The sequence below is a fragment of the Herpailurus yagouaroundi genome, unplaced genomic scaffold, assembly GCF_014898765.1.
Source record: "Herpailurus yagouaroundi ecotype Mexico unplaced genomic scaffold, PumYag 29, whole genome shotgun sequence".
Taxonomy (NCBI): Eukaryota; Metazoa; Chordata; class Mammalia; order Carnivora; family Felidae; genus Herpailurus; species Herpailurus yagouaroundi.
This window is the reverse complement of record NW_024412377.1, coordinates 63,216,034-63,238,200: the sequence shown is the minus strand read 5'-3', so window position 1 is coordinate 63,238,200 and position 22,167 is coordinate 63,216,034. Positions and strand designations below refer to the sequence as shown.

General features: G+C 50.9%; 1 long non-coding RNA gene across 2 annotated transcripts; it reads left to right on the top strand.

Annotated features, from left to right (window-relative positions):
• The first annotated feature begins 13,087 nt into the window (after positions 1-13,087).
• On the top strand, positions 13,088-18,010 carry LOC121011177 (uncharacterized). 2 transcript variants are annotated; one of them, XR_005781526.1, is made up of 4 exons: positions 13,088-13,203; positions 14,795-15,138; positions 16,455-16,538; positions 16,632-18,010. It is a non-coding gene; the product is annotated as an uncharacterized LOC121011177 (long non-coding RNA). The 2 variants fall into 2 exon arrangements; XR_005781525.1 differs by lacking the exon at positions 14,795-15,138.
• The last annotated feature ends 4,157 nt before the right edge of the window (positions 18,011-22,167 follow it).

The following is a 22,167-nucleotide window of genomic DNA, read 5'->3' as shown; positions in this document are numbered from 1 at the left end:
GTGACTCTAAGCCCACCTGCTTTCCCCTTCTTTGGGCTTAGAACCTCCACATTTGATTTCTTCTTAATTTAAACCAATCACTAGTATGCCCATTTTACACAAGGCTTAGAGAAAGAATAATTATACTCTTATATTTATAGCACCTCTGAGGAGCTCTGCTTTAGAACGGAAAGGAAAATTGTTGCCCTCACCTTTCCTGTCTGCAAAGACTCAAATTTTGGTTCAGATAAGGGAGAGCAGGAGAATCGTGGAGTCTCATCACTTTTCTGTGCACATAGGTAGTTTTTTTTGAAGGCTCTCTTGGGCGCGGCTGAGGGGAGCTTTGGGGAGCGGCTGGCTTTTCTGAATATGCAGCTAGAACTCTCTCCGCTAAACCCACCCAATCACCAGCTCCATCTGAAGCCAGGCTCCCCGGAAATCATCACCACCCTCCTCGTGACACCTGCAGTTTCTATTGCGTGCCCCCCCACACACTTTATGGGCATTATTTCTGAACCCCATTTTGCGCATGGAGAAACTGAGGCTCAAAGGCATCTTAATATGCCTGGAGCTCGTCACAAGGCCAGCGAGCTCTAGACTCGGCGTGCCAACCCACCGAGGGCTCGCTCTGCTCAGTCTGACTCCCAATTTCTCACCCCGGGTGTGAAAACGTGGGTGAAATACACCGTGTTCAAAAATGGCAGCCGGCTAGGGGGCCCCCCCCCCCCCCCCCCCCCGCCAGCCCTCAGGACTGCTCCCATCCATCAGTTCAGGAATTATTAGACTGTGGGAGGAAGAAGGCAGAAGGGCTTCCAAGTATGCTGGTATTTAAGCAAAGTTTCCAAAGGAAGCTGGAGCTTGCGCGCCCCAAAATCTGGAGACAGAGATCTGAATTTGTTCTAAAGTCAACACAAAAGAGAGCCCCCTGCCGAGGAGGGGACAAGCCTTGGCCAGAGAACAGGTTTCATGTGAAATTATTTTTTTGTGGGCGGAGAAGAGAAGAACAGAGCAACAGAAGCCTTGGGCTAGGAGTCATGCGTGGCTGCTTGCATAAGCAGCTCAGAACACACACACCAAAAGTCACTCCCCAAAGAGAACGGAAAAAAACCCACAAAGCCAACCTCAGCTTATGCACGAAACGGGCCCCACCAGGATGAGCCCCGATGTCTGCTCCACAGAACCCGAGCCCTGTGGCTCTTGAGGGCGCACGTCCGCCTCGCCAGCGCTTCACATCAGGTCTGCCCAGGTGAACTAAAAGCATGAGGGACAAGCAACAGTCCCCCCGACGGAATTCTCAGAGGCAGGGCAACTGTTCACAAGGTGTGGACGACAATCAGCTGGTTCCACTTTTCCTCAGAGAGTTTTCAGGACTTTTTATAGTGCTTCAAGTTAAGGGGAGTGCCCACATGCATGGAAAGAAGTGCGATTGCTAACAAGGATGGGGACCAGCCGCCTGCTGGCCCTCCAGAGTCAGGAATGGCACTCAGCAAAGGACGGAGGGTGCCAGAGAGGGCTTTGCACAGGAAGAATGATCAGGTCCCAAGACCTCTCACAGTGTGGCTCCCTCAGAGTGACAGACGGAGACTGGCTTCCCTAAGTGAACTTAGAGAACCCTGCAGCACCTTCTTCAAATCCAAACTGGGATTTTGATTTCATCCTTGGTACCGTAACAACCCCAGGACCTCAATGCCATGAGGGAAGAGACCATGTCACTTGCACACAGTTTCGTGTCTCCCCAGCAGCCCAGCCATTGCACAGAGTAAATGTATGAATGAATGTCTAGAAGAGTGCCAAGCTGTCAAATCAGACCCATTTCAATTCACTTCTAAAGCAAATATACCGGGGCGCCTGGGTGGCTCGGTCGGTGAAGCATCCGACTTCAGCTCAGGTCACAATCTCGCGGTCCGTGAGATCGAGCCCCGCATCGGGCTCTGTGCTGACAGCTCAGAGCCTGGAGCCTGTTCCCGATTCTGTGTCTCCCTCTCTCTCTGCCCCTCCCCTGTTCATGGTCTGTCTCTCTCTGTCTCAAAAATAAATAAACGTTAAAAAAATTTTTTTTATTTAAATAAATAAATAAAAAATAAAGCAAATATACCCTTCTGTCCTTGTGAGAGGCCCCAACATGTCATAGAATCAGTGAGTGGCTATCAAAATTGAAAATCACTGAGGGGCGCCTGGGTGGCACAGTCGGTTAAGCGTCCGACTTCAGCCAGGTCACGATCTCGCGGTCCAGGAGTTCGAGCCCCTCGTCGGGCTCTGGGCTGATGGCTCAGAGCCTGGAGCCTGTTTCCAATTCTGTGTCTCCCTCTCTCTCTGCCCCTCCCCAGTTCATGCTCTGTCTCTCTCTGTCCCAAAAATAAATAAACGTTGAAAAAAAAAATTTTTTTTTAAATAAAAAAAAAATAAAATCACTGAGAAGCCTGTAATTTTGGCATCAGGAGACCCAGACAGGACTAGTGATCCAGCCCCTTACTTGTCTTGTACTAAGTCAATCTCCCTCTCCCTCCCTCTCTCTCTCTCTCTCTCTCTCCCCCTCTTTAATAACAACTGAAAAACTAAATCAGGACTGGCCCTGAGATTTTGGCAAATCTGTTAAACTTTCTAAGCCTGTTTCCTCAGCTACAAACATAAGGAAACGAACAGCTACCCAGCTTCCCTCACAGTGGTCGGTGAGGACGAGACAGCTGAAACTGCACCGGAGTCACAACACATGGGAAAGTCTTCGAAGCCCATGAAATGCCCTGCAAAGGCTGGGTGCTCTTTCTCCCGGCCATTTTGGGAGGCTTCTCCCCTACAGCCAAGAGTACAGACGGGACGAGCGGCCCAACCTTTCCACTGTCTCAGCGGTTCTGTGAGGCGGGTACAAAGCCTTTCGTGGCCAGGGCCACGGCGCCGGCGGGGGGCGGGGCAGGGGCAGTCCCGCGTGGTGGGAGCGTTCCCTGAGGCAGACACGAGGGTCCGAAGCCGCCTAGGCCGAGACCCTGGAGCAAGGCCCGGCCCCTCTCTTGATGGGAGGGTGGCCCCCAAGCAGCTCCCTGATGCTGCACCTCCTGACAGAGGCGAGTGCCCAGGGGAGCTCTGAGGGGCGGGCTGGGCCAGACGGCAGCAGGGGCATGCGAGGGAGCACAGGGCCTTCCTGCCAGGCTCTGTCTGCAAACCTCAAGGCAAAGGTACCCGCAGAAAAGCCAGTTAATAAACCTCCCTAATGAGAAAGGAAAGCAGAGGCTGACAGAGATGAGGGAGGGAAGAGAGTCAGGGCCAGAACCCAGTCGGCTCCGCTCTGTGCCAAGGCTCCTGAGAGTTTGACATTTGGAAAAGATCTGGCCCGGTGGAGCCAAGGATTTGGGACAGGGCTCCTTCCGGCTCCTGGGAGTGTCAAGAAGAAGAGAAGGAGGAGGAGGAAAATGACTCAGCTGAAATGAAGAGAAATGTATTTTTAAAAAGCAGAATGATGAGAGGCACAAAGGAACAAAATGGAGCCCCAGGATAGGGTCCAAATGCCTTCTCAGAGTAAGTGGGACGCATCTACAAAAAGCTCAAGAGCTCGCTGGGGTTCCTAAACCAAGAATAACACCAGGAAAATGAAGAGAGTCCTTGGGGCCTGCCAGGCCTATGGGCCCCAGGGGCTGGTGCCCACCACTGCAGGAAAAATGCTGAAAGCCACCCAGCAGTGAGGAAGCCTCTCCACACTTTTGATTCCGAGGAGGCAGTGCGTTCTGTGACCAAGGAGTTGGGTAGAAAGGTGACCTTGGGCTCAGTCACCTGGGGGGGGGGGGGGGGCTGGCGCGGGCCCTGTGACTCCTCCCTCGCTCTGTTACAGTATTACATCCACAAAACCATCCGGGGGACCGCGAGGGAGGGAGGTGGAAGGAGGCACCCTCCCCAGAGGTTGCCATAATTCCGTCCCTTCCGACAGCCAAGGTCAGATGACCCTGATTGCAAAAGCTTCATCTTGAAACATTCAGTGGAGAGCAAACGTGATAATGAGAAGAGATGCGAGAACCACGCGAAGCCACAACTCTGTGTGTCCCTTCCCTCGGGTCATCCAGTAAGTGCTGGGTTCGCATCGGGGCTCCACCTCCTCCCAAGCATGGAACTCTGTGGAAACTCACATTTCTAGAAAAGGAGGGTGTTGGGAGGAAGACTTCAGCTCAGCATGGCCTAAGAACCACAACCCCTCAGGGGCAGGTCAACCCTACCAGCCTTTTGTAAGGGTGTCCCCACCTCCTCTTACCCAGAGGCTCCTGTCACTGGGGAAACCATCCATATGTGTTTTCCTGGGAGGATGTAAAGCAGGGAGGCCAGCCTGGCACGGAACACGATGATGGATACAGAGAAAGACCCCAGGAGGGGGTCAGCAGATCAAACCCCAATGCCCCAACTGTCCCGAAGTAAGAAGCCGGGGGTAGGGGGGCGGGCAGAGGGGGTACTCCCCTGCCCCTGTGAGGAAACTCCTTGACCGTATCCCTGACATTCTGACAGAAAACGGGAAACCAGCAGAGAACCCCTCGCCCCCCAGACCGTACGTCATCCCAGCATCTTCAAGAAGAGAAGGCCATTTCTCTGACCCATTCAAACAACTGCCAGCACCTGACGGGGACTCGGGGACTGGGGGCGTGGGGGGCCCTCTGGCCTCCTAATGGCCGCAGCTCTGCAGAAGGAATGGGGCCAGCTGCCCTCTCAAGGCCCTTCCCTGCCAGGCATGAATGTCCTAGGAGTCCTTTACCACAGCCAGAGATGGAAGTAACCTCCACACGCATGTTTCAAGGGCCTGGGGCCTCGGAAGCTGCGTCAGTTGGGGAAGCAGAGACAGAATTAAAAGTGTGCAAGATTTGTTGGGGAAAGGCTGGGAAGGCTCAGGTGGAGAGCAGGAGCGGGCAGACAGAGCCTCAGGCCACGGTGCAGGCCTGACATCTGCAAAGGGGGAGGAGGAGAGGGAAGGGGGAGCTGAGTGAGACTTCAGTGAAGCTCTGAGAAAGTGTCATCCAGGGCCTGGGGACCCCAGAGCAAGGTGTGACGCTAGAGATGGGCTGAGTGGGGCAGAAATGTCCAGCTCTGTTCCCTACTGCTTTGTGGTCGGTCATTGCTGGGAACAGCCTGGGGAGAGTGTGGCTCAGCCTCGACACCGTGACAGCCTCCAAAGGAGAGGCAAGTGGAGGCTGAGCTCCCTACACCCTGCACAGCAGGGAGACCTGAGCAGCACACTCCCGCCGCTGCTCATTGGCAACACTTTCTTTTTTTAATTTCTTTTTTTAACGTTTATTTATTTTTGAGACAGAGAGAGACAGAGCATGAATGGAGGAGGGTCAGAGAGAGAGAGGGAGACACAGAATCTGAAACAGGCCCGAGGCTCTGAGCTGTCAGCACAGAGCCCGACGCGGGGCTTGAACTCACGAACCACGAGATCGTGACCTGAGCCGAAGTCGGACGCTTAACCGACTGAGCCACCCAGGCACCCCTCATTGGCAGCACTTTTTAAAAAACACCTTTCTTTAAATGTATTTTGAGAGAGAGAGCACGCGCACATGCGCGCGAGCAGGGGAGGGGCAGAGAGAGGGAGAGAGAGAATCCCAAGCAGCCTCCACACTGTCAGCGCAGAGCCTGACACAGGCCTCGAATCCATGAACAGTGAGATCATGACCCAAGCCGAAACCAAGAGTCAGACGCTCAATCGACCGAGCATCTTTAAGCAGAGGACTATACTTAGTTCTTGAGAACGGTTCTAACCCATGACCAGCCCTGAGGCAAGGGGCTTCACGGAGTTGTTGTGAGAAACGAAGTAGAGAATGAAGGCAAGGGTAATTTTCAAACAAGAAGGCACACCCTTAGAGGTTCACAAAATGGTCGCTCACAGGTCAAATATTGCCTGTATGTGTATTTGGTTTAACTCACATGTCGATAATTTTTTTTAAGCCAAATTAGTTGCTCGCACATACAAGCCGTAAAAATCCAGATGTCCAGCTTCTCTTCGAGAATAAAAACATCCACCAGTCCCAAGTCCATGTTCCAGCTCAGCACGGTCCCCCCACTCCCTATTGTCTGTTTCCCTCGCTCACTGGGTGAGCCTGGCCCCTGTAGGCCACCTGTCTACACTCGCGGATGCAGCCAAGCCATTCACGGTCATCCCATTCCCTTTGGGGATATAAAGAGGTACATTTAGAAAACCTAAAAGGAATTCCAGGATATTAAAATATAAGCGAGAAAAATGAAAAATTCAATAAAACAACCGGGAGACCAATTTGGGAAAAATCCCGCAGAAAGAGATGAATCATGGAAGAGAAAAGGTAAGAAAGAAAATCAGTCTCAGAGATTTAACATCCGACCAGCAGGAATTCCAGAATAAGGGAACAGAGGAAACGGTAGGGAGAAAATGATCTAAGAAATAGTAGAGAACCGAAGAACGCGACTTATCTGCCTGAAAAGACTGAAAGAGGACCTGACAATGAATGAAAAACTGCCCAAGAAGAATCATTTTTGTGAAATTTTGAAACTCCTAGGAAGAAAGGGGGGAAAAGATCCCAAAAGCTTCTAAGGGGCAGGGGGAGGAGTGACATAAGAAGAATCAAGAATCAGTATGGCCTCAGACTTCTCAACAGCAGTTTTGGAAGCCAGAGACAAAGGAGCAAGCCTTCACCACTGTGAGGGAAGTAATACTACACCCAGTCAGATCATCAATTAAGTGGAGTACAATCCAGATATTTTTCAAAAATGCCAAGTCCCCAAAAACGTCCTTCTTAAATATCCTTTCACAGGAAGCTCAGAGGCTGTGTTCCACCAAAAGGAGGGAGTAAAGTGGGAACAAAGACATAATCAGATCCGGGAAGCAGAGATCGAGCACAGGGGAAGGAAAGGGAAGAGGCTTCCCAGGATGGTGGGAAGAGGAGTCCAAGGTGAGGAGAGCAGGGGGCAGAGGGGAATGCAGATGGTCACTTCATGGTTCTGTCAGAGGGCTTAGGGGTAAGTTAGTGATGCTTAAATTAGCTCCAAGAAACTAAGCAAACCAAAAACGAGCAAAAGACTCAAACAGGCATTTTACAACAGAAGATGTCCAAATAGCTAACAAGCAGATGAAAAAGGTGTCAGCAACATTAGTCATTAAGAAAATGCAAATTAAGACCACAAGGATGATCACTATCCACCCAGAAGAACTGATCAAGTTAAGAATGATACGGGCGCCTGGGTGGCTCAGTCGGTTGAGCATCCGACTTCAGCTCAGGTCATGATCTCGCCGCCCGTGAATTTGAGCCCCGTGTCGGGGGATGACAGCTCAGAGCCTGGAGCCCGCTTCGGAATCCGTGTCTCCCTCTCTCTCTGCCCCTCCCCACCCCAAGGTAAAATTTAAAGAACATTAAAAAAATTTTAAGAATGATAGGCAATCCCAAGTGCTGAGGAGGAGCCCCTTCATATGTTGCTGATGGGGGCCAAATGGTGCCTACAACACTCTGGAAAGCTCTGTGGCAATTTCTTATAAAGGTAAACATGTATTCATCCTATGGCAGCAACCCCACTCCTAGGCATATGTCCACAGAAATGAGTACATGGAGCCGGAAAAATACTAGTTCAAGAATATTCAGGGTAGTTTTATGCATAATAGCCAAAAACTGGAACCAGCCCAAATGTCCATGGATAAACAAAGTGTGATATTTCCAACCAAGGAATGCAACTCATCATTAAAAAGGAATGAATGACTGATACACACAAGCACACGAGTGAATCTGTAAATGATGAGGGTGGGGCGCCTGGGTGGCTTAGGCAGTTAAGCGTCGGACTTCGGCTCAGGTTATGATCCCACAGTTCATGAGTTCAAGCCCCACTTTGGGCTCTCTGCTGTCAGCAAAAAGCCCGCTTTGGATCTCTGTCCTCCTCGCTCTCTGCCCCTCCCCCGCTCACACTTTTTCTCTCTCTCCCTCTCTCTATCTCTCTCAAAAATAAACATTATAAATAAATAAATAAAAACACGATGAGGGTAAGAAGTCAGTCAAAAAAGAATACACGTGGTATCAGTCTATTTATATAAGTTTCAAAAACAGAAAAAACCAGTCTATGGAGTTGGAATCCAAAAAAGTGGTTATCTCTGGGGTGGGGGAGGAGTGGTTATCTCTACGGTGGGTATTAACTGACAGGGACACAAGGGAACTTTCTGGGATATGGGTCATATGTCTGGTGTCACAGGTACATCACATGTAAAAGCCATTAAGCCGGGCACTTAAGAGATTCATATTCTGCTACACGTAATTTACTCCTCAATAAAGCCTCAAAAGAAAACTAAACAAACCAAAAAAGATTCATTATTAATTGCATGAAAAGCAAAACGTTATATTTAAAAAGAAAATGTAGTTGTGGGATACTCCCTGTACTATAGACAGTAATTACACAGTGGTAATAATGGATAAATACACTATCTATGGATTCAACCAGAATCCATATTGGCCAGATAGGGCAGGAGGGCAGTATGTGAGGGTAGCAGAAGGTGAGGGGATGAGCAAAGAAAGCTAAATCCAAATATTTTGTAGCATGAGGTCATAGATAATGTCTAAAATCAAATACACAACGAAATAGCATGAAGGTGTATTATGCAGACATCTGGAGGAAAATACTAGAAGAAACAGCTAAAGGACAGCAAGGGGTTGTCAGTGGGGAGTGGCAGGGCAGGTCATTTGGGTCTGCTAGAATTAGGTTTGGCAGAAAGAAACAGAAACCCAAAACAAAAGCCCATCCTGAAAACAGAAATGCATTTCTGTGCCAGGTAAAAGACTGAAGATAAGCAACTCGGGGCTGCTCCACAAAGTTCTCAAATACTCTGGCTCCTTTTTCTTGCTGCTAGACCCCACATGGCCTCCAGTTTCAAGATCACCTTATAGTTCAATATGGCTGCTCCAGCTCCCGCCATCAAATCCATATTCCTGCCAGTTGGGTGGGAAAGGGGACAAAGATGAAAAAGAGAGTATATTCCAGTTGTCCTTCCAGGATGTTTCCCTGACATGACCACACAACACTTCTGTGTAAATCCCACTGTCCAGAACTGAGTCCCATGGTCATTCCCCGCTGCAAAGGGGAGCTGGAAAAAAAACCATCTCTATTCTGGAAAGGCATGTGCCTGCGAGGGAAAAGGAGTCTGTGCCAATAGAACTTGTGTTTAAAATGTTTAACTATATATAGGTACTACTTAGCTGAAACTTAAAATTTAAGTGAAAAGGAATAGCGTGAGCAGCCACCAGCCAAGGGAAGAGCAGTCTCCCTTGCACTGGGTGGACCAGCACAGCAGGCTCGTGGGCCTTGAGCACACAACTGGGCAGGCGGCTGAAAACACCTAATGAGAGCATGAACACCACCTCGGGCCTCCCACCAGAGCCAGGGAACAGGAGCAGACCCACAGAAGGAAGACTGAGAAGCTGACGTCAGGGAATTAAGGTATTGGGTAGCGCACACAGGGCAATAACCTGGCACCGGTCCAGGTAACTGCAAGACAACAGCCCTGCAGGCAGCCCCAAGCTCTGAAATCTTTCTTCAACTTCCACATTTAGACCAGGGTTTCAAAAGATGACGTTGCACGATGCCCCTGAGAGACAGAAATGGTTATTCCCCCTTTACAGATAAAGAGCCAGGGGCGCCTGGGTGGCTCAGTCGGTTAAGCGTCCTACTCTTGATTTCAGCTCAGGTCATGATCTCGGAGTTCGGGAGTTCAAGCCCCGTGTTGGGCTCTGTGCTGACGGTGCAGAGCCTGCCTGGGATTCTCTTCTTCTGCGCCACCCCCTCCAGCTCACTCGCTCTCTCTCTCTCTCAAAATAAATAAACATGAAAAAAATGATAATAAATAAATTTAAAAAAAAAACAGATAAAGAAACAGACGCCCAGAGATTAAGCAACTTCCCCAGGTCACGACTGCAGTTGCCGACAGATGACCTCAGGAATCCCCAGGACTAAGTCCTGGTTTCTCTCCTCCACGAGACAGGCATTCCTCCAAGGAAGCACCCGTGGCTTTTGGATTCTCTGCAGAGCCACATCAGGCCTGTCAATAAGTCACAAGAAGCAGTGACTCATCTGAAGACAAGATAAACAACAGGCAGGCCCGGTGGGGTGAGAGGCCCTGTTTCCTAGGAAGTTGCCTTCTGCAGGGCAGCAAGAGTACACAGTTAGCAGGCAGGAACCCCTTCTGCAAACACCAGCACAGCAGTTTGCAGACAAAGAGAAAGTGCTGCTGGGACCAGAAATGGACAGCTGAGCTGGGAGCGGCAGTTATTTCAATCCTGAAAGGGCTTTTGTCAAGCCTGGGCTATGAGCCTGAGCATATAGAATTCCAAGCCCTTCTCTTCCAATTTCTCCAATACCAGAAGGGAGAGTCATTCTCTGCTGCTCTAATGATAGTTATCTGCTGCCTTCCGTCTGAAGATCCCACAATGTCTCACTAACATTTCTAGGGAAAACTGCAGACCCTCGCAAGTGACTTTGGGACAGTCATTTCCTGCCCCTGAACCCCAGCTCTCAGAGGAGAAGCAGATGGTTCTCAGGGAGACGGAGGCACCTTGGCAGAGGGTAGAGGGAGCTTCCTGCCCCCGGAACCCATCTTAGCCAGATCCGTCTGGATGCAATGGGCTCATGGGGACCAGCCAAAGCCCAGAGCCCAGACGGCCCAACAGGAAAGTAGCAGGTGGATCAGGGAGAGCCTGATAGACAGAAATAAGCAGAGGGCCAGACAGAGCACGTGGAGGCCAGCAGGAGGGACCCAGCCTGGGGCTCGGCACCTGCAAAGCCTTGGTCAAGGCAGGACCGCGTGCCCAGAAGGGAATCTGCTGTCAGGCAAGGGGTCCAGGCAGAAGTTAGTCAAGGTTTGGTCATCAGGAAACAGGCCTGCTGAGTTCTAGGTCAGAGTGAGGTGATACAACGCTGACTAGGCCAGAGAGACCTTAGAGAATTTTCATATTCCCTGACAGGTCACAGGACTGACGCCTGAGCCTGCAGTTGAAGCAGCTTCAAGAGTTCACGGACCTCAGGACAGAGAGCCCCGGAGGCAACTCGCGAAGTGGCACCTGCTCAGCTAGCTCCCTCCCGTCCCGTCCCGCTGCTTACAGGTCTTTCTTCTCCACATCATCAGATTTGCAAGTGACCTGCAAACCAGTCCTGAGTCCATGACAGCAGCCAGGACAAAGCCCTGCTCATGCATCACCCCTTCCTGGACTCTCCCAGCTTGAATGGGCCTTCCTAATGCACGAGTTTTGTCTCTGACCCAATTCAAATGTTCTATTGTTATTTTTAAATGACTTACCCTCCCTCCACCCCACCACCCAGCACATCGCCACTTGCTCAGAAGAGCCCAGTAAATATCTTTTGTTTTTTACTTGACTGCAACTCTAGTCAAGGAAATTTCAAAAGAACTGTATGAGAAAATGACAATACACAAATAGGCACAAAAGGACGTCATGCAAAAAGTTGTAAATTCTGAGGAAGCATTGAAAAACATAAGTGAGTCAGAAAGAGGGACTGTTAATCCTGGAGAAGGTGAGTTTTGAACCAGCCAGTGGGAGAAAAAGAGTTTGGACTTATATATTAGGGTTATTTTGATTCAAGCAATGGTAATCTAATTCAAAGTAGCTTAAGCCAAACAAGAAAAGAAAAAGAGGGGCGCCTGAGAGGCTCAGTGTGTTAAGACTCTGACTCGTGGTTTTGGTTCAGGTCATGATCTCACGGTTGGGGGGTTGGAGCCCTGCATCAGGCTCTGCGCCATCAGCACAGAGCCTGCCTGGGATTCTGTCTCCCTCTCTCTCTGCCCTTCCCCCACTCGCTATCTTTCTCCCTCAAAATTGAATAAACATTTTAAAAAGAAAAAGGAAAAGGAAGAAAAGAAGGAAGGAGAGGAGGGGTGAAGGAGAAAACAATAGAGGTCACTGTATTGGCTCAGGAGATGGGATGTACGCGTGGCTAGATCCAGATGCTCAAATGATAGATTATCAGGAACTGCCTCTCTCCATTCCCTTCTCCTCGGTGTTGGCTTCATTCCAAGGCAGGTTCCCTCGAGAGTGGCTTCCTACACTTAGATCTTACAGTTTTGCCACGCCAGTAGGAAGACAGCAGGTAGTTGAGAAGGGATTTAAAACAAAACAAAACAAAACAAACAAGCAAAACACTGTGGCTGTAAAGAAATTAGAAACGGATTTGCTAAAGCAGCTTAACGTGGCCTACGCTAATGCAGGTCTCCTTGGTCTACCTTGGGATACAGATTCACCCCTGCACCAGCAAGGTATGGTGCTCTGATTGGCCAGACTGAGTCACGCCGCTCTGATTGGCTAGGCTGAGTCAGGGTGTGGGGCTCTGATTGGCTGGGCAGAGTCACAGACCTGGAATCAGGAAGCTAAGGCCAGCCCCATCTTAATCGGTCGGTGGCAGATTTCCCCAAAGAAGTCAAGACATGCTACCAAAGAGAAAGGGGAATGGATACTAGGCATCAAAAATCAGCAGAACTCTTAGGGGCACGTGGTGGAGAAGTGGAGGGAGACTGGGCAGACTTTATACCAACCGTTCCTGCCTCCGGGGCCCAGCATTCTAACAACTTCCCACCCTCCGAGGCAGTCCTACAAAGGTACCGACCTCCCTGCCTCCCCACAGGAGATTCTCAAATGAAAGCTGAGGTTCCTGTTGAGAGCTTGGGGCTCCCAGAGGAAGGATAGGTCTGTCCCACTCCCCTTCAACCCCTTGCCCCCCGCCACGTGCTCTGGCCAAGACTCCCAGCTGTGGAGTCTCCCAACCTTTCGGGGGAGGCCTGCAGGTGTCCGAAGGCGACCCCGGGGCCCAGAGCTCACACCTGCAGCCTCTGAGGGCCACCAGATCCCGCCAGGACCCTCCCAGCAGCAGGCTCACGGATGCTCACACGTCATTCCAGCAGAGCCGATTCCTCCGGGAGCCGAGAGAAGTGCATCAGCAGCTTTAGCTCTGCCATTCCCTTACACATATTTAACCTCCTGGACGCAAGAATTCAATCTGGCTTGTCTGCCTCTCCCCACGGACCTCAGAATCCAGCCGGAGCCAGTACGTCACACTTCCTGCAGCAGCCCGAGGGTCAGGAGTTCAGCCATTGAGCCATCGCCTGGGGAGCGGGGGTCTTAATAAGCATTACATCCTCCCCCAAAGCTCCAGCAGCTGTGTTTCCCGCTCGGAAGGAAAGAGACCAAATAAAGCAGCAGGACGAATTACGTGTGCAGAAAAGCGCAGCGTGGGATTCCGAGTCCAAAGGTCAGACTCTGGGTTATGATTTCCAGCAGGTCATTCCTTCGTTTCTGCCTCAGTGTTCCCATTGGGGCAGTGGGAGTGAGAAAGATCATTTCAAGGAAGTGAGCCAGGCTTTGATAAAGTGGGAGATTCTCCATCCAGGTTCTGCTGGGTCCAACAGGAGCCCCAAACCAAGCCAACCATTTTTGTGGAGAACTTTCTGGACTCCCAACCCCGCTGTAGGAGAGAGAACCATGGTCTAGCTCAGCTTGTGTCTTCAATCGCGGTCTACCCAGGTCACTGGACAAAGCAGAAATCTGGAGGACTGAGCCACTCGATGTAGGTATATGGCTCCCTAAGCATTTCTCAGAAGAGGCCAGAGGCTGGCAGAGGGGCAAAGCAGGACAGGCCAAAGTGTCCCAAAACTCTAGGGCCTAGGCTCCTACATTGCATCTGGGAACACCAAAGTGAAGGGAGCCCCTGAGGATTCACAACCTGCCACTCAGAGCATTTCATGTATTTATAAAGACAGCAAGAACCAGGGAGATGGAGAGGCTACAAAGTTTAGGGAGAGGGTTGAAAAGAACTAAATATATGACTAGGTCAGAACAGGCAAGAGGGAGGTGGTTGCTGGCTGTTAGTCTAGAACTCAAAAGTTATTTATTTAAAAAAATAAGGATAATAAGAGAGAGAGAAAATTTTTAAAAGTCTGTATAAAGCACCTTCTATGCCCCAGGCTTGGGAGCATACAACTAATTATAAAAGACAGCCCACTTGGGAGCAAGGCGGACTATAAGGCCTTTGTGCACCAGGTGCTTCAAAAGGACAGATCTAACAAAATCACTTAAATGGGAATTAGGGCAAGTCCTGGCAATTGTATTAGACGATTTTGCTTGCCAGTGGCAGCAGCCCAATTCAAACTGCTTTAAGCCAACAAAGGGAATTTATTGGCTAAAAAGGTCAGGGTTCCAGCTTCAGGCATAGTTGGATCCAGGCTCAAACGGTGCCATGAGGACTTAGCCGCCTCCTCTCCATCTTTCAGACCCGATTCTCTCCATGCCAGCCTCCTTCTAGGATGCCATGTGGCATCCCTTGGATGCTGCAGGCTTACAGCCTCCTTCCTACTGGCAATCACAGAGGAAAAAAATTTCTCCTTCCCAAGGGTTCTCATTGGCGTGTGTGTGTGTGTGTGTGTGTGCGCGTGTGTGTGTGTGTGTGTTTTCCACAGTCACTGTGGCCAGGGAGAAGAAATACACTGATTGCTCAGAGCAGAGCCATGTAGGGAGTATCCGATATAAGGATTTGGAGCTCTGAGAGAAAGGCCTGGACTGGAGATTTAAAAGGGATTCGTTGGGATAAAGATAGAGCCAGCGTTGCCAGCTTTGCCACTGCCCAGCTGTGGGGCCTTGAGGGGGTCAGAGTCCCCCTGTGAACCTGTTTCCTCATCTGTGAATGGGGTTAACAGTGCCGGCTACAGAGGACTGCTATGGAGATAGAGCGAGATAAGCTATGTAAGGTGCCAAGCACAGTGCACTCAACAACAGTAATGCTATTCTTTTTTCTATTTGCCACTTGTTTCTCACTTTATTTCCCTTTTCTCTGTTTCTACCTTAAGACTGCCAGAGACTTGCCACCCTTCAGCATTACTCAGTGCCCCGGGAAGTGCTGGGGGTGGAGAGACAGCAGGGGGCTGGGAGCGTAGGGCCTCATTGCACCCGTCTCTCCATTGGCTTCAGCGTGTTCCATCTCGCAGCCGCAGCCTGGGAGGCAGGGATGGGGCATGCCAGGTGCCCTGGAGGGGCCGAGGCCGGGGTTGGGTTCCTAGGGATCTGGGGCTGGAGCAGGAGTTTCCACCCAAGCCATCATGAGCTATCAAGAACCACAGGGCCAGGAAAAGGACCACCAGGAAAGCCAAATGCAGAGCCTCCAAACACGCATCTCTGGCTGGGGAGCATCAAGGTGGGAATGGGGTTGGGACTGCCGGGGAAGAGTGGGGAACAGGAAAGGGAAGCAGAGGGAAGGGACAGAGAAGTGACCTTCGGAATCTGACCCTCACTAGAGGCCGGGGAAACACAGCCCGGCAGCTCTCGGGCCAAGTCCAGGCCATCCCTGAGTTCTGAGAGGCTGGAGAAATTCTTTGAATTCGGAAAAACATCAGGATAACTCCACCCACTGTTCCTGGAAAGGGCCACACGATGACAGCAATCACGGCCCAGATGTGGGTGGGAATCCAGTGAGGAGCAGTCACAAGGAAGAAAGAGCAGGCCACTGATTTTGGAAGGCCATCCCAAAAGCCTCACAGGTCCTTCCTTCCCTTTTCTCGCCTCCTCAAGAGATTCTTGTCACTGAGAACCTCCCTCCAGACCTTCCCAAGTGCAGTCAGAGCAAGCCGAGCAGGGGAGATGTGCTCTACCAGAGGGTCTGCAGGAGAGCAGGTGTGACAGATGACTCCGGCTTCCTGTCGTTTCTGGGTTGCAGGACTTTGAGCCTCATCTCCCAGTTTGGAAGGTTGGAATTAGCACCTGTCCCCTCAGACCCGTGCCGGGCCCCAGGTGGGAGCAAGATACGGCAGAGAAGGCAGTGAGAGCCATGAGCCTAGGGAAGCTTCTGGGCTCCCCCACTGCTCCACTCACCAACCCCAGGACCTACCCAGAGCAAGAACCCCTGGCCTAGGAGCCCCGGGGTGCAACTCTTAAAAGACCACTACCTCTGGGGGCGCCTGGGTGGCTCAGTCAGTCAAGCATCTGACTCTTGGTTTCGGCTCAGGTCACAATCCCAGGATCACGGGATCGAGCCCCACGTCACGTTCCCGGCTGAGCCTGGAGTCTGCTTAAGACTCTCTCCCTTTGCCCTTCTCCCCCACTCGCTCTGTCTCAAATGAATTTTAAAAATTTTCTTAAATAAAAAGAATGGAAAGAACACTACCTCTTCCTCATCAGGTCCACCTGGCACAGACCCCGTGCATCGCTGACCTTCTCTGAGTTGGCGTTCCTCTCACTACAGCTCACTGGAGGGGGCAATGCAGCCAAATTCAGGACCTACCTTTTAGAGCCCCCTTGGCTGAGTTCAAATACTGCCTCCAAGTCTTATGAGGTATGTGACTTTGAGCGAGTCATTTCCCCTTTCTGGGCCTCAGTTTTGCCATCTGTAAAATGGTGATAATAATAGCTGCTATGTTAAATTAAATGAGCTCAGCAACCAGCACATAAAAACTCACTCAGTGATGGTAGCTGCTGTCACTGATGTTGTTGCTGTTGTTTTATTGTTGTCGTTAGTGTTATTAGGTTCGGGGGCGAAAAGAGGTCTCCAGCAAAATATTTCAAAATCCAGATTCAAGAGAGGCAACTCACAACTTAAAAGTCCGTTTTATCGTTCCTTTAACAGTCCTTTATCGTTCTTTTATCGTGTCTATCTTTCTACTTTTCTTATCTCCTGGGTACCTTCTTTGCAAGATTGCCCAGATATCTGCCCTCCGAGGATCAGCATTGCAAACGTGGATGTTAAAAGTCAGACAAGGAAATGGAAGAACAGCAGCTCAAGAACCAGACTGGCGTGCAAATGCTGGCATCCGATCCAAGGAGTGTGTGCCCCGGGAGCTGTCTGCCAGGCTCTGTTCAGGTCTGCCATGGTGGGGACAGTGCTGCTGCTGTTATCTGGTCATCGGACACGATCACTCACCACATTCCCCAACGGGACTTATAGACAACAAAGGGGCCGAGGTAGTTTTCAAGGGCTGCGTGGCAACAGGGTGTCATTCTTCCCATATAAAGGTGACGTTACTGGTCTGCAGTCCCGAGCAAGAAGCCTCATCAAGCCCTGGAAAGGAATTGGCACGGATCCTTCTCCAAGCTCCTCCCCCTGTATCTCTCCATTTGCCCCAAAACAGTGGGGCCCATTTGCAGGTCAGCTGGAGAAATGGAGGGGGCAGCCCTTGACCTGAGATGAAGAGAACAATCCAGCAGGCAAGGGGAAGGAGCACACCTCGGCAGCACGGGGCCTGCGCCCCACCCGCATCCACTGACTCGCCAGTGCCCTCTCCCTCACTGAGCTCTGGACTCAGCTGACGTTAGATGGAAGCTGGGCCCCCAGTGAAGAGACTGAGGGGAACAGGAGGTGAGAGAGAGGCTGCTCAGAGACATTGGAGCGTGGGCAGATGGAGAAAATTCAGGGAGGACTGAAAATGGTCCCCGTCTTCACACTAGCAGGCCTGGATTCTGGGTTCCAGCAGCAGAACCTTGCCTTGAGGGCTAAGGTGACCAGAAAAGGGAGTGGTGGCCCCAGGGAGTGGAAGACAACGCAGGAAGACAGATGTGCAGGGCCAGGTGACTGAGAGGCAGGGAGGGGGAACAGGGTGGGGGGAATGAAGAGGAGAGATGGCAAATACAATGCAGCAAGTGTCCCACAGCCCCAAATCCGTGCCCTTTGTCCACACACATGTATGGCTTCATCGGGTCTTCCAGACTGTGCCCACACAGCTCTAGGGGGCCCTTAAATGCCATGATCTACACAAGTCACAGCCACTTGGGTTGTGCAGTGAACAGCCTGGGCAGCCGCTTGCCACACCCCTGGGACACATCCATCCCCACTGGATGCTCTCCTCCAACTCTCTCTCTTTCACCTTGGCAGCCTCCACCCTAACCTTGCCCCTGACATTGAGACAAAGGTATAGAATGATCATGAGAGATGTGGCAAAGCTCCAAGAAAGGTAAACGGCCCCCAAAGGCTCTTCTGAAACACCAAGCTCCAGGCCTGCTCTCTCCCCTATTAAAGGGACTGCAGCCCCACATTAAAAAAAAAAAAAAAAAAAAAAAAAAAGCTTTATTGAATCCACTGCAAGGCAAAGGCCACTGCACTCACCCCTCCCACCTGTGCCATCCTGCTGGCTGCTGAGTCAGGAGCCACCCAGGCCCTCGCTCACAGGCGGGCCCACCATATCACAGGTACACACCTGCCACGGTGGCCCCCTCCCCAGCCCAAGGAGAGCCAGGCTAGACCCCGCCCCACCACGATCGAGGAAGACACAAGTGGTCTCCTATACAACAAGCTTTCCTCTGTATCACCCCGCAACATGCCTGCCCCTTCTTCCTCAATAACACACATGGACATTGCTCAGACACCTTGCTGAGTGAAGCCAGACTCTCGCTCCTAGACCCAGCAGATAAGTTATGCTTTGTCTGAGCCAGTCTCGGCCATCCTGCTCCTCTTTGCCAGTGAGAGTCCAGGAATGGTCGTGTGACCCAGCTCTGGTCAATGAGATGTAAGAAGTCTGCCAAGATTTTCTGAGGTTGCTGACCCAAAAAAAAAGAGCACTGTGGGAAATGTCCTCTTTGGCATCCTGCTCTATGTGAGGATGTGTGGCCTGGAGCGGCAGCAACCATCTAGTGACCTAGAGGACAGATGTAAGACCAACATGCTAAAGCCAGTGGAGTAGAAAGAGAAGGCCTTGTTTATAGCAGCACCATCGACAATAGCCAAAGTATGGAAAGAGCCCAATGTCCATGGATGGATGAATGGATGAAGAAGATGTGGTGTATATGTATGCATATATACGTATACATATGTATACATATATAGATATATATGCATATATATGTATACATGTGTGTACATATATGTATGTATGTATGCATATATACGTATATGTACATACATGTACGTATATATGCATATATATCGTGTATATATGTATATATACACATATACACATACACACACACACACATATATACACACACACACACAATGGAGTATTCCTTGGCAATCAAAAAGAATGAAATCTTGCCATTTGCAACTACGTGGATGGAACTGGAGAGTATTATGCTAAGGGAAATTAAAGAAAGACAAAAATCATGACTTCACTCATATGAGGACGTTAAGAGACAAAACGGAAGAACATAAGGGAAGGGAAACAAAAATAATATAAAAACAGGAGGGGGACGAAACAGAAGAGACTCATAAATACGGAGAACAAACTGGGGGTTACTGGGGGGGTTGGGGGGGGGGGGGATGGGCTAAATGGGTCAGGGGCACTAAGGAATCTACTCCTGAAATCATTGTTGCGCTATATGCTAACTAATTTGGATGTAAATTTAAAAAAATAAAAAATTAAATTTAAAAAAAAGAAAGGAAGAAAGAGAAGGCCTTGACCTCCGAGGCCATGGCAGGGCTACTGAGCCATACCTGCAAATGCCTTCTCCAGACTCTTTGTCCATGAGATCATTCAATTTTCTGTAGCTCAAGCCAGTGTCGGTGGGGTTTCTTGTTACTTGCAGCCAAAGGCGGTCTAACTGATACAACGGTAGGCGAGTTCCTTTCCCTTCGCCCCACGGTGCCTTCTGGGGCCCAGGCTTGAGGTGCTCTTGCCCACCAGCCAGAGCATGAATATACACCCTTCTTGCCAGGCCCCCAGTGGCAACAGGAAATGCAGCCTGCCCCTGCCTGTCACTACCCAACCTGGGATCTGTGGACTCAGGCTTGTTCTGTTCCCTCCTCTCGCTGGTCAGCTGCCTCCTAGACCAGCCTCAACTTCTCTGCACCTCCATTTCCTTATCTGTAAAATGAGGGCAATGGTTTTCTTTAAACTGCCTTATTTGCTCACAGGGTATCAGGGGATTAAAAACAGATTCGAGAGAGAACAAAGCAAAAGCAGTTTGTGCATTTTAAAGTACTAGGTAGGGGCACCTCGGTGGCTCAGTCGGTTATGTGTCCGATTTTGGCTCAGGTCATGATCTCACGGCTCCTGAGTTCGAGCCCAGCGTCGGGCTCTGTGCTGACAGCTCGGAGCCTGGAGCCTGCTTCGGATTCTGCATCTCCCTCTCTCTCTGCCCCTCCCCCCACTCATGCTCTGCCTCTCCCTGTCTCAAAAATAAATAAACACACCAAAAAATTTTACGAAAAGGGTTAAATAAGATTATGGATTCCTGGCACAAAATAGGTGCACAGTAAATTTGGTTCCCCTTGTCAGGAGATCCTACCAAGTCGGGCAGTGGGGCACGTTACTTTTATCAATCACACAGGTAAAGTCCAGCATTTTCTTCCAAGTACAGTCCGGTGACCACATCCCCAGAAGCACTGAGGTCCTCACAATAAACCTCCGAATTAGGATCTCCACAGCCAGGATCCAGGAGCTGCCTGTGAGCAAGCACACATCTACCCACCAGTTTGTTCCTGGTCCCAGAGCCCTGCAGTTTACACAGACCTATTTAGCACTCACCCAGTCAGGGGCCCCTGGGCCTGGCCTCCTGGCTCCTTGCCCCACACACCACAAGGAGGGCAGTTGTAGCCTCTCCCGTTTCATGGAAGCTATCCAATGGAAGAGAGTACGTTGGCCTACCATGGTCCCTCCAAACCCCTAGAACAGCCTCCTAACCTCTCCTCTCCCTCCTCACAGATAAGGCCTCAGACAGCAGGGGGCCTTGACCCTCAAAAGACTCTTGGATATCCATGGCCCCTGCCTGCACTGACACCCTCCAGACCCAGCAGGCACCTATATGAACGGCAGCCCCTGTAGCCCTGAGCCTCTGGGCAAGGTGGGAGGGTCTGGAACCAAGACAGACTTGATTTGGTGACTGCCCCAGGGACAGGTGTCCTAGACCTGACCGTCCAGTGGCCTGCACCTGCCAAGGCAAATCCAAGCACTTCACAGCTGGGCTCTTCGGGCTGCCACACGGCGCCCCTCCCTCCTAGCTGCTCCAGCTCCTCACTCTTCTCCCAGCACCAGCAAGGCACCTCCCTCCTGCACCACATCCATTCCCCCACTCCCACCTCAGGGCCTTTGCTCATGCTGCCCCCTAGCCCAGAACGCTGGGATTCTCATCTCCCTAGTCAATCCTCCCCCGTTTCTAAGCCCCACTTGCTCCAAGAAGCCTTCCTAAACCCCTTTATTTTACCTGATGGCCAGTATCCACTGTCCATATCACAGCTTGAAACCTATGGTCATGTTCTGTAATTTACATCCATTCAACTGAATCAATAAAATGCACAATGTCCTGGGTACTTTGTATGTACAAGGTAGCAGGGCAGGCATTGTGCAAAAAATGACACCATCCTGGCCCCAGTGAGCACACAGAGGACCAAAACACCATAGAGAATCTTGGGCTAATCACACCTTCCCAACAGGCAATGGGAGCCATCCAGACAAGAGCCTCCCTTCCTCCTTTTCTCATCAGCCCTGGGGCCCAGAGGTTGCCTCAGGACAACACAGCCTGTAAGAGCTCGGTACCTTTTACAGATGAAGAAACTCCGGTTCAGAAACGAAGTGACTTGCTGTGATCGCGCCAGTAACTCCCTGGACGTGGATCCACACCCAGTCTGTGTGACCCCACCACCCACGGGAATTTCCTCTCCATCAGATGCCTCTCGTGTTAGCTTCCAATGACGACGTGTTAATTGATTCATTACCGTTGTATCTTTCTTCCCCCGTGTGCTCCTACTTTTGTCTGGGATCTCACCTTCCCTGCTCACCCTGCATGGTGCACGCTCAGTAACTGTACATTCCCAGCTTGCCTCCTTCTCTTAAAGATCTCATCTCCCTCGGCCTTCAGGTCTCCTCCGGTAGCGCAAGCGGCAATTTCGTTTCCTATTCCATAGCGCCACCTGGCGTCCGTTGAGAGCACAGCGTGTTTTTGATCAAGCGGGCGAAGGGAGGAAGCCTCAGCGCCTCCTAGGTCTGGAGGTGATCCTGGAGGTGATGGGAATGTCACACCGGGAGCAAAAACAGAGCTTCCAGCACAGCCTGCTCCACCTCCCCATGGGACTCACTTTTACACTGACTCCACTACAACACACCCTGCCTGCGTAGGAAACGGACATGGAAGCCGTCCCTTCCTGGCCCTGTGGTCTCCCGTGGCTCTGGCTGCTGCTGGACAGAATCCAGTACAGACCTGGGGACGCCGACCCTTCCGGGGAGTTCCGCTTGTCTATCAAGCCCCAGGTGGGGAAGGGGCCACCTGGACACAGAGGTGCCACACGGGGCTCTAGGCCACAAGC